This window comes from Ambystoma mexicanum, chromosome 6q, assembly GCF_040938575.1.
Source record: "Ambystoma mexicanum isolate Mex_15411 chromosome 6q, UKY_AmexF1_1, whole genome shotgun sequence".
Taxonomy (NCBI): domain Eukaryota; kingdom Metazoa; phylum Chordata; class Amphibia; order Caudata; family Ambystomatidae; genus Ambystoma; species Ambystoma mexicanum.
In genome coordinates this window covers 1300670684-1300682342 of record NC_090937.1, presented here as the reverse complement: position 1 = coordinate 1300682342, position 11659 = coordinate 1300670684, and positions in this window count along the sequence as shown.

Below are 11659 nucleotides of genomic sequence, written 5' to 3'. Positions count from 1 at the left end.
GCCATGAGGCCAAGCAGTCTCAAGAACTCGGACGCTGGGAGATCCTGGGCAAATTGAAACTTGTTCACCATCTGCTGAATGTGAAGAGCCCTCACTCGGGGAGGAAAACACTGCCCCAGGGATGTGTCGAGCACTGCTCCGATGTACTGGAGCCGCTGCATTGGTGTCAAATGGGACTTCTTTGAATTGAGGGAGAAGCCCAGCCTGTGAAGGGAGTGGCAGGTGACGGACAGATGATACAGGACTTGCTCGGGAGAGCTCCCCCTGATCAACCAATGGTCCAGGTAGGGGTAGACGTGAATCCCCCCTTTCCTGAGATGCGCTGCCACCACCACCATGAGCTTGGTGAAAACTCTCGGGGCGGAGGTCAATCCGAACGGCAGGACCCGAAACTGAAAGTGTGAGTCGCCAACTGCGAACCTCATGTACTACTTGTGCCTGGGATGAATCGGCACATGGAAGTAAGCATCCTTGAGGTCGAGAGACACCAACCAGTCCTGAAGTTGAAGGGCCTGGAGGACTTGAGAAAGAGTCACCATCTTGAACTTGCCCTTCCTGAGGAGTTTGTTCAAACCGCGCAAATACATGATGGGTCTCAATCCCCCGTCTTTCTTCGAAATCAAAAAATAAGGGGAATACCATCCCTTGTTCCTCTCCGCTACAGGCACCAGTTCTATGGCGCCTTTCTCCAGCAGGGCTTGAATTTCCTGCGCAAGGAGCGGATCCGGACTCTTCAACGAGAGGTTCCCTGGTGGATTGTCGTGAGGCCTCTGCCGAAAAGGAAGACAGTAGCCGTGGGTTATGATCTCCAGAACCCACACATCCGAAGTAATGGCTTGCCACTCTACAAGATGCTGCGCCAGCCTTCCCCCAACCGGCGAACCATGGGACCTGGCCTCATGACTGAGTGGTAGCGGCTGCTACGTTGCCTGAGGGCAAAGAGGCAACTGCCCGGGCGGCCTTGGCACCTCGAGTACCTTTGTTTCCACCTCTGGCACTCTTACGATGGTCTCTTTGACTGCTAGCTCCCCTCGCTTTACTGAAGGACGAGTAATAACAAAAAGCACCTCCCCTCCATATCTGTCCCCTAGGACGAAAAGGCAGAGGTTGGCGAACTGCAGCGCCCAACGACTTTGCTGCAGCTTTGGAGGTCTGCAACCTCTCAAGGCTCTCGTCAGTCTTGCTAGCAAAAAGGTGTTCACCGTCAAAGGGCATGTTGAGGAGCTGGGACTGCACAACAGGAGCGAACCCAGACTTCTGCAACCACGCAAACCTGCGCATTACGGTGCTCGCTGCCATGGACCGGCTGACACAATCTGCCAAGTCCAAACCCGACTGAACGGCCTCACACATGGCATCCTTGCCATCCTGAACCATACCAAGGAAACCATCCCGTTCATCCCCTTCGGGAATATGTTCAGCCGCTAATGCAACACAGTTCCACAGAGTGTGTGTGAAACGAGACAAGGCAAATATGGAGTTGGCCGCCTGAAGCACCATACCCCCCGAAGAAAACACTTTCTTCGCCCAGCCGTCAAAACGTTTGTCGTCCCTATCCGGAGGGATGGTTGGATACTACGCCTGCTTTGCCGGGGCCATAGCCGCATGCACCACCAAACTCTCCGGAGTGGGGTGCCTAGACAAGTAGCAGGGGTCGCTACTGGCTAGATGGTATTTTCACCACAAAGACTTGCCCACTGCCGGGAGACTCTCCGGAGCATTCCAAGCCGCCGCCACCCTTCTCTGCAGAGCCATATGAAACGGCAAAACCGGTTCAGTGGGGGGACCAAGATCAAGGATGTCCGTGAGATCATCCTGAACAAACTCCCCTGGGGGAGCAGACCAACTCAAGTACTCGGTGACCCGAGACAGACATAAGGCGCCGATATGAAGAATCGGCATGAGTGCCAGGCTCTGGCCTACAAAACTCCACCTCTGGAGAGGTGTCCAGTCCACTGGCATCATGCAGCGACTGCCTCAGGTCATCAAACTGGCTATGGCCCGAGATCAGCTCATCTGGAACCGGAACCAAGCCGTCATCAGAGCCTTCATCACCCTCTGAAATGTACTCCAGGCGGGGAGAGGAAGATCCCTGGGGACCAAAGCAGTGCCTGACCTTAGTCAGAGCCTTCCTAGGGGCTAATCCCGTGCCACGGGGCCCCTTCGACACCACCGCCTCAAAAGGCGTCGAGGGCGCCGCACGAGTCGGCGCCGACAGAAAAGGCGTTGAGGTCGAGCGAATCGGCGTTGACGTCAGCTGCAGCGCCGCCAGCATCGGCGGCATCGACACAGGCCTCGAAGCCAGAGCTCCGAGAGTGTCTCTCGACGACCTAGGCGCCGACGGCCCCCTCGGAGGCGGAGCCTCGAGAGAAATCGTCAACGACCTCGGCACCACAGGCGTCGACGTCTTCTTCGAAGATGGCAAAGGATCACATGGTCTCGAGCGCGTCGAGGACCGGGACCTGGAACGGGCATGGAGAGAACGGCTACCCTTGTCCGAGCGGGACCTCTCCCGCGAGCCGTGCCGACCACCCGATCCCAAAGGCGTACGAGCGGTGTCTCTCGACCGGTGCCGACCGACCCCACTCGGAGGCACGGACGGACCGGTGCCCTGCGATTCAAGAATCGCTAGCATCTGCTTCCCGAAGGAAGCCCATTCCTCCGGTGTCGCTTGCATGGAGGGATAAGCGATCCGCCGATGGGCGGAGTCCTCGGAAGAGGACGGGGAAGGTGACCGATGCCGGCGCTTCCGGGAATGCCTCGAAGAGGCGGAGGCGTGGCGAGACCGACTCCTGGAAGGAGACCCACTGGACTTCCGACGATGACGCGGAGAGTCGCCCCTCGAGTCATCCGTCGAAAGCCCAGCAGACCTCGACTTGCGGGGCTTAGACACCCGGCCTACCGACAGCTTCTTCTTGCGTTTCCGCAAGGCCTTTGCCGGGAGCGACTGGCAGTCGACACAGTCGTCCGTATCGTGGGCCTCCCCGAGGCACCAGAGGCAGGCGTCGTGCAAATCTGTGACCGACATCTTGGACCCACAGTCCCCGCATTTCTTGAAGCCCGGACGCGGGGTCGAAGACGAAGTAGACATCGCCACGAACAGGTCTTCACAAAAAAACAAACCGGTTCAATGAACCGAGATTTGAAAACAGCAAACTCCAAAGAGTCGAGGCGTACTGAGATTCACGAAGCAAACACGTTTGCGGAAAAAACGGAACTGAGGCTATGTTGTGCGTCCTACTTATCACATCGGGTGACGTCGGCCATCGGAGGAGGTCCTTGGGGATGGCGCATCGACGTCATCGACGCAGGACGCAGACGCCAAAGATTTTCCAAAGCAGCACAGCTGTGGACATTACCTGTCACAGATATGGAATACGTTGGAGGACCCAATCCCCTCGAAACTTACTTAAGCCAGTGGATACAGTATGTCTGGATCCAATCAAGACAGAGTGGTGGGTATAATATTTTCCCTCTTCAGCCTTACCTTGACAGAAAGAATGAGGTACTTTCCTTGTCACAAGCAGAGGAGTACCCCTGTTTGCAGGTGGGGGTGTGGTGGGTGCCTGTTTAGTATCTGAGGCAGGGAAATGAAAATGTTCTTAAGCAGAGAGTGAGTGAAGAAATGTATGACAACCAGTTCAGAGACCAAGAGTTATAACCCATGATTCAACAAAGATTATTTACCTCACCTGGCTAACCTCGAGAGACTAAGAATACAGCCCAGGAAAGGAATGATGAAAACCTCTTCCTCTCCGATAGCCCATGGAGGACCTTCAGGATCCACAAGGAGGTGAAGAATCACAAATTGAATAGGGAGAACTGCCATTTAATCCAACCCCTCTAAAAAGGAGTCTGGATTAATCACCCAGAAGAGCACCAGTGGTTCCGGGGGAGGTGGGGAAAGAACAAAGATGACCCCTTATACCATACCACAGAGAAAACAGATAGGTTAGCAGGAAAATGGTTTCAAGAAGCAGACGAGAGAAGGTGGACCCAAGTTAGATTATCAATGATCCAAACAAACAAATCAAAGTCATAAATAGTCTTAAAGTTGTATGACTCCATACCACACAAATTAAAAGAATGTTGTGTTTGGGACCCTGTGGAATTGTACTACGAACAAATGATTGCATCATTTGGACTCCAAAATTCTAAAAATAGGATTGAATAAATCAAGTGGATCACCTGTCCTGCCTTTTCCAGTTTCTTTGTTGGAAAATGGTAAATGGTCCACTTACAAAGCCACCATCCTAAAATATTTTCCAATGCATAAAAACCCCCAAGATGCCCAAAAGGCAACCTATAATTTGTTTTTTTGCCAATTTGTTATGTGCCGAAGATCAATCACTTATAGATTTTGCCCAGGATCTCAAGAGCATATTTACACACATTTCCCATCATGTTCATACAGCTAGACGGGACAGCAAGACCACATTCTTTTATGCCCTTAAAAAATATGAGGCCACACAGTCAGACTGCAACTTTGATGACCTAAACTTATTGGAGTAGATTATAACTGAGGCGACAGATCTGTAAAGTGCAAAATCTCACTATACCCAAAAATACACAAAAGAATGCAAAACAGACACTGGCACCAGCTGCCTTTAGGGTAGCTGAGGTGAACAGTATTCCTCATTGGAGGTATAGACAGGAGGGCCAAAGAACCCCCCACCCCTCAGATGTTAAAGATACTAATAAAGCTGTCCCCCTTGTTCAAAGCCAGCAGAATAGTGTTCCACCCAGCCTACAAAACATAGATCCTACTCGGACACAGATTTACGATGAGCTTCAATATCTTGGTTCTAGGCCCATTGTGGGTTACAAATATACTCCCTTACATCCGAGGACTAATATGAAGCCAGGATCAGGATCCCAGGAGAATGCAAATGACCATTTCTCAAAGGAAAGAAATAGATGCATTCCTTGAAACAACCACAAAAGCATTTCATTTAAAAGCTTTATTTCGGATTATACCTTCAGCACAATTCATTAGCCTAATCAATTAATTTTACAAAATTGTACATAATAATACACACAACAATCTTAAGAACACATACGAGTCTTAATATTATTATCTTGCTGGTAGAGCTACCTCCTATGAGGAGAGCAAGCTTGCAACCTCATATCACGTTCCAGTGTAAAATATAAAAAGTACTCATCAGCCTCCTTCTTAGTAACCAGGTACGATGCACGTATCTAGCAGAGGCAAACACAACTTTCCACTCCAATGTGCATGTTAAGAACATAGCTTCTCGAGTGTTCCTTAGCCCTGCATCAATCAATAGAGCTTTTAAGTATCTACGCCTTAGCTCTTGTGAAACAGGGCAGATTAACATGAAGTCCGCCAAGGATTTGCTCACTAATCTGCAAGACAGGCATTCACTGGATCTTGACAGCGACCAGGTGTACCTGGCTGTATGCAAGATCCCAAGCCTAAAGCAAATATATAGGGAACGTTCATAAGGGGGGTAAATGTCATCTGATATATGGTTACATTTTCCCATCCTATTACAAGGTAATAATTCTGGGCCATTCTTCAATGTGCACCTCAGTACCTCTAACTGCTCAAGGGCTTTACTCTTTGCAATTACTTTGAGTTTGGCTTTAGATGTTATTTGTCACTCAAGAGGATTGTCCCATATGGATTTAACATTCAGCCTACACAACAGTTCTCTTACATGGACTACCCAATCACACCTCTTTGCACCTTCCAATTGTAGAAAGTTCCTCAAGGCATTTCTGCAGGGAACTAAACTCCAGGTGGCCCACAGTCTTACCCACTATAATGCAGGTCTAAGGGCAATCTGATCAGCTATAGGCCATATCTGAAGATCCATTTGGACAAGTGAGGTCTGGGCATTTTTCGGTAGGAGCAATAGCTTCTTCAAAAAGATATTCTCAATTGGAGATAGTAAAGTTGTGTTGGAATAGCCCCAGATCTCAGAACCATAGAGGGCTGCTGGCAAGGCTTGTTTTACAAATAATTCGAGTGCCAGCGAAATTGCCCCACTACCATGACCCATATGAGTGAATACCCCCACCATATTTACTTAGAGTAACTTTGGCTTAAAGGAGGTGGTCCGACGATCCCCCATCCCCGTTTCATTAAAGCTAATGCCCAAGTAATCAAAAACTTGACTTGTTCCACTTTAGAGCCCTCTCTCTCTATGGTCATGCAGCAGGGCTTAGCCAAGGATGATTTGAAAACCATAACTTTTGTTTTATCAACATTCAATTCAAGCCCAAGCTCCTCACATTTTCCCATAAAGATGCCAAGGGATGTTTCCAACCCCTTTGGTGATGTGGCAAGAATTACTGCATTGTCTGCGAAGAAGAGGGTTGGCCACCTCTTGGATGCAATTCTAGGCGCATACAAGGCACCTGCCTCTAACGCATCCACAAAAGCTATTCTCCTTCTCCTCCTAGGTTACAAAACAACAGCTCCCTGTGCCAGTGGTTGGTGGAGTGAAAACCTAATACCTTTTGCAACAGCAACAACCATAAGCACCCCAATTGCTCCCCTAGAAGAGACAATGGGCCTCATTCCGAGTACGGCGCTAACCAATGGCGCTATTAACGCCTTGGTTGACGCCGTACCCGGACCGGCAGCGCCTTGGTGGTTGGCGGAATTACCGCCCCATTCCAAGGTTGGCGGGGCGGTAATTCCCCAATCCCCATTTACCCTTCCCCATTCCCATTCTTGCCCCATAGGGCATAATGGGAGTGGGGAAGGCGTCAATTACGCCACCGTAAATTACGGTGGCGTAATTAACATCAAGGTCCCTTAGCGCCATGGTATTTAACGCCTGCTAAAAGCAGGTGTTAAAAGCACCATGGCGCTAAGGGAACTCGGAGTATGGCGGTAAGGGATTACCGCCACCGCTCTCGTTAGCGGTGGCCGCTATCCCTTAACGCCATACTCGGAATGAGGCCCAATAACTCTTCTAGGTAGGAACAAAGGTAGGAAGCAATAGTTCAGTGCAACCGTGCTTCAGATTACTGGCCCACATCTTTTGGTCAATTTCCTGAACCATCTCCACTAGCTAAGAGTCTTGGAATTAAAATCATGTCCTCTGGATCCAGAGAGGCCCAAATGTCCACAGTCTTTCAGACAGGCGTTGTCAAGCTTAAAGTACTTAAGAATATTCTTCCTTTTCTGCCATGCAAGTCTAGGTCAAAAATCTTGACCGCTGCCATTAGGGGGTCAATTGATTATTGTAATGGCATCTACCTCAGCCAACTGGAGGCTCTGCTCCAACGCCCCCATATCCTTCCAAACTCTGCTTGCTAGGCTTGCCCGAAATGCCCATAGAATGGCTCATTCTCAGGACCTCCTTCACTGCCTGCACTGGCTCCCGGTTAGGAGCAGAGTGAGGTTCAAAGTCTTGTGTATGGTCAGCCATCCCATCCACCATGTCGGGGCTGTTTTTTTTTTTCTTCAATCAAAACTTGTATTGTACCAACCCAACAGGTCTCTCTGATCAGCTAATCAGCCTTTGCTGGTCGTTCTTCGTTTCCAGCAGGCTCGAGCGGGAGGAAGAACCTTCTCTGTGCTTGCCCCTTCACTGTGGAATGCCCTTCCTCGACAGATTCACCACATTTACGATTTCATTTCCTTTTGGAAAAAAGAGCAAAAAACGTTCCTGTTCTAGTTCTGATGTACAGCCACACCTTCTCTGTTTAGCGCCTTGATGTCTTTTTGGTCTTGCTGCGCTCTATAAATCTCAATACAATACAACAGGCAGAGCGTGGAAAATGTCTCCCAACTAGATTGACAGGTCAAACAGTTAAGAGCGTTGGTCTGATAAGGGCTTGGAAACCCCTTCCTCCCAATACTAATACTCCACAAAATATTACACAGAATTTACTGTTCTAAATGGACAATGACAGGAGGATACTTTTCAACATCAAAATATTCAAGGGGAAGAGAAAGCAGGGATATGGTTTAAAAGACATGCTCAGCCCTAGAGGAAACGTGTTTTATGCCCTATGAAGATACCCTTGAGTTAGCTGAAATTATGGTAGAAACAGGCAGGTATACCTCTTCATCCCTTCATTCAAAACAAAGAAAAAAAAGATTGCACTTAATGATGAGAAACGTTTAACCATCATCTTTCAGAGAGAAGAAAACTCTGTTGAGACAGGATTGGAATTGTTCTCTTTTAAAAGTGGATTGGCACCTCGAAAAGGAAAATGGAGGAAGTTTATAGGTAAAACGACACATCCCTTATTAGGAGGAAGGGACTAGACAGGAGATACAAAACAAAGAAACCGAAATAGGTTTTCCCGAAAGAACGCAAACACATAAAAACATAGGGGGTCATTCCGAGTAGGCCGTTAACGAGACCGGTGTTGTTAAACCCTTACCACTCTATTCCGAGTTCCCTTTGCGGGTTGGTACTTAATGCCTGCTTTTTGCAGGCATTAAAAAACCAACCCGCAAAGGGACCTAGGAGCTAATTACGGCACCGTAATTTACTGTGCCGTAATTAGCGCCTTCCCCATTCCCATTGAGCCCTATGGGGCAAAAATGGGAATGGGGAAGGGCCCTTGGTGAATGGGGAATTACCGACCCCGCCAACCTTGGAATGGGGCGGTAATTCCGCCATTCACCATGGCGGAGTCGGAAAAATAACGGCGTCAACCAAGGCGCTAATAGCACCTTGGTTAACGCCTGGGTCGGAATGAGGGCCATAGCCTGCACTCCCAACAGGGACAGACAAGTCGGAGGAAAAGATATACGTATACCCTATCTCATTTCAAAATGTATTTATATTCTGACAGATTCTTTATCCAACCTACCTGAACTAGACCTGAGTGAAAATGCATATCACGTTTTTAAGGACTGCGTGGATGTGCCTTCGCCTACTATTATCTTATTTGTTAATGCTTAGTTTCGAGATGCCACTATTCCAGAATGTATTAAGCAAGCCTGAATTAATCAATTGATTAAGAAACCTTCACTGGATCCTGAAAATTGTGCTAATTACCGTCCATTACCAAAGTACTATTCCTCCTAAAGATTCTGGACAAGGCAGCTAAAGTTCAACTCCAAACTAATTTGGAGTCCTTTAGTGTGCTGGCTGATCAACAATCAGGCTTTCACCCTGGTAGAAGTGCTGAATCGGGCTTCAGAGATGTAAAGGATTGCCTGCTTCAGATTACTGTTGAGGGTAGTATCGGCCTATTGATGCTGCTGAATTAAGAGGCATTCAACACACTATACCACCAAATTCAAATTCAATGTCTAAGTAGTGTAGCTAAAATGTCGGAGAGTCCCAGTAACTGAAATGATTATTTTCTTTCAAAACAGAACATGTATGGTCGGGTTCTGTGAATTTTTATCAGATCCAGAGTTAGTGGAATGTGACATTCCCAAGGGATACTGCATATCCCTTGTTCATTTTTAAGACATGTATATTAAACCCCTACACAAACTTTTTTCCAGAACTCCGCTGATGATACCAAGATGATTTTTCGGCCAGGCGGCAATTACCAAGACAATATCTCTCTTCTTCTGACCATCTTTTCGGATTACTTTTGTAAAGAATGTATTACTGGAATTGGTTAGGGTTAAATTAGGGTAAGACCGAATGATTGTTGCGTATGCACTCGACTACTCTACTCAAGGAGAGTAATCTTATTTCCTGTAGTTTCCCTTTCCAATTGCATTATCCCAATGAAGTAAACTTTCTTTGAGTGTTTTTTAACTCAATCTTATTTATAGAACATCAGGTTTTTACCACTGTTATATCTGCTATTATCTCATGTTAATGAGAGAATTGAGGACAATGTTGGCAGAGACTTGCTCGTGCAATTTTCAGATCTAAAACAGTTTATTGAAACACACTGTACGCTGGATGCACTAAATACATTATGCAACGTTTACAAGTTCTTCAAATCACGGCAGCCTATATTGTAAACAAAACTTCCAAGAGTGGCCATATATCCCCTGTTTTCGGGAAGGTTCATGGATTCACTTTTAAATTAAGAATAAAGTTTATGCTACTTACACAGGCCTACAAAGCTCTTCATGGTAGTGCCCCATCTTATCTAAAACAGCGTTTTTCATGGCACAGGTCTCTTTGTCCTCAACGTTCCATAAACAGACAGTTGCCATTCAACGCTTTTGTAAAAGCAGGGCATTTGGTCGCTCAGGTTCTGTGTTAGCAGAAAAACATTTGAATAGCGTAACAGAGGAAAACCATGTGATCTCTCATCACTTGATTTAGAAAGAAGATTAAAACATGCCTATTCAGTGATATATTGCTTCATCGGCAATGTAGTTCATGTGCTGAGATACCCATGGGTGGTAGCACCTTCTGTACATAAAATAGACCAACACAAATTTGGTAGTTAAACTAGTATTCAAATGAAGGGAGGGAAAGTATCCTCCCCTTTCAAATTAATGTAGGTGAAGATCATGTTCTCTCCAAAATCTCTGTGATTAAGGAAAATACATGTATCAGTTAAAATAATCCAGAAAATTGCAAAAAAGAAGAGAAATCATTTAGTCTTCTAAAAAAGTGGTAACTTGGTCCAGAATACCCAAGATTCTAAATATCTTGTTTGTAACATGCGTTTGTAGACAATCTCCATGTGAACCAAAAGCATGAATCATAATTGGTTTGTTGTCAGAAATGTGATTTCTGATTGGTAATTACCCACCATCAACGTGTGATGAATTTGGATTTCATTTATTACAGTCTAGTTCAGAATAAGAGGTTACCCAATGGATTTGACTAACTCAGAGTGTAGTTTGATCTTCCTGATTGATGCCTATGCTTTTGAAGTTCAAGTTACACAAAAGGTTACTGTGCCTGGAAATACCAGAAGATTCACATTCCTTTGAAAAATTAAGAAAGGAGAGACATTGTCTAAAGAAGACGTTTTTCATTTATTTGAATTATACTTGGACTGTAACGCTCACCTGATTCCCGTAGAGGCGCCGGTCTTGACTGGGCGTATACCGTATCTTCAAAGGTGATGTGTAACACACGGCTGGCTCTTTGGGCTGGACCTCTGTGCACTGTATGTTTGACTCGAAGGGTAAGATGTCTGCAGATAGAAAATATGGGATTAAGGAACTGGGTTATTGAATGTCTCTCTCTTCTTCCCTTTCTCTTCTCCTGTAGAACCCCAAAGGTTAACGCTCTCGCCTTAGGTAAGTGAACGCCGTGCTCTCCATCTGCCTCGGGGCAGGGTGCTGTAACCAGTTTCTTCACTGGATAAGGGGAGCAGGCCTCTTGACTTCAGAGGACTGCTGTCCGTCGTTTACTGCACGAACGGTAAGTTTCGAGTAATTCTAATGTCTTTAAAGTCTTTAGTAATGATGTTTCTTGTTTTGCAGGGTTCCGGCGATGGCGGATGACGGGCTGAAGTGAGTTGAAGATGGAGCCCGTGTGATGAATAGAAGCGCCTGGAAGCACGTAAGTAAGCGCTAGTTGCCTGCTTCACGATGCGCTCTAACTGTCTTTTTATTTTGCAGGTACAAGTTCGGAGCGGCTGCAGGGTGCCGGAATACCCACTGGGTTAGATGTGGAAAGGAGTAATGGCACGTGAGTATTAAAGTTCCCCAATGTCTTTAAACGCACCTTGTTTTGTCTTTCAGATGTGGGATGCAGCGCCGAAGGCCTGCGGAGCGTGCGAAGAGTTG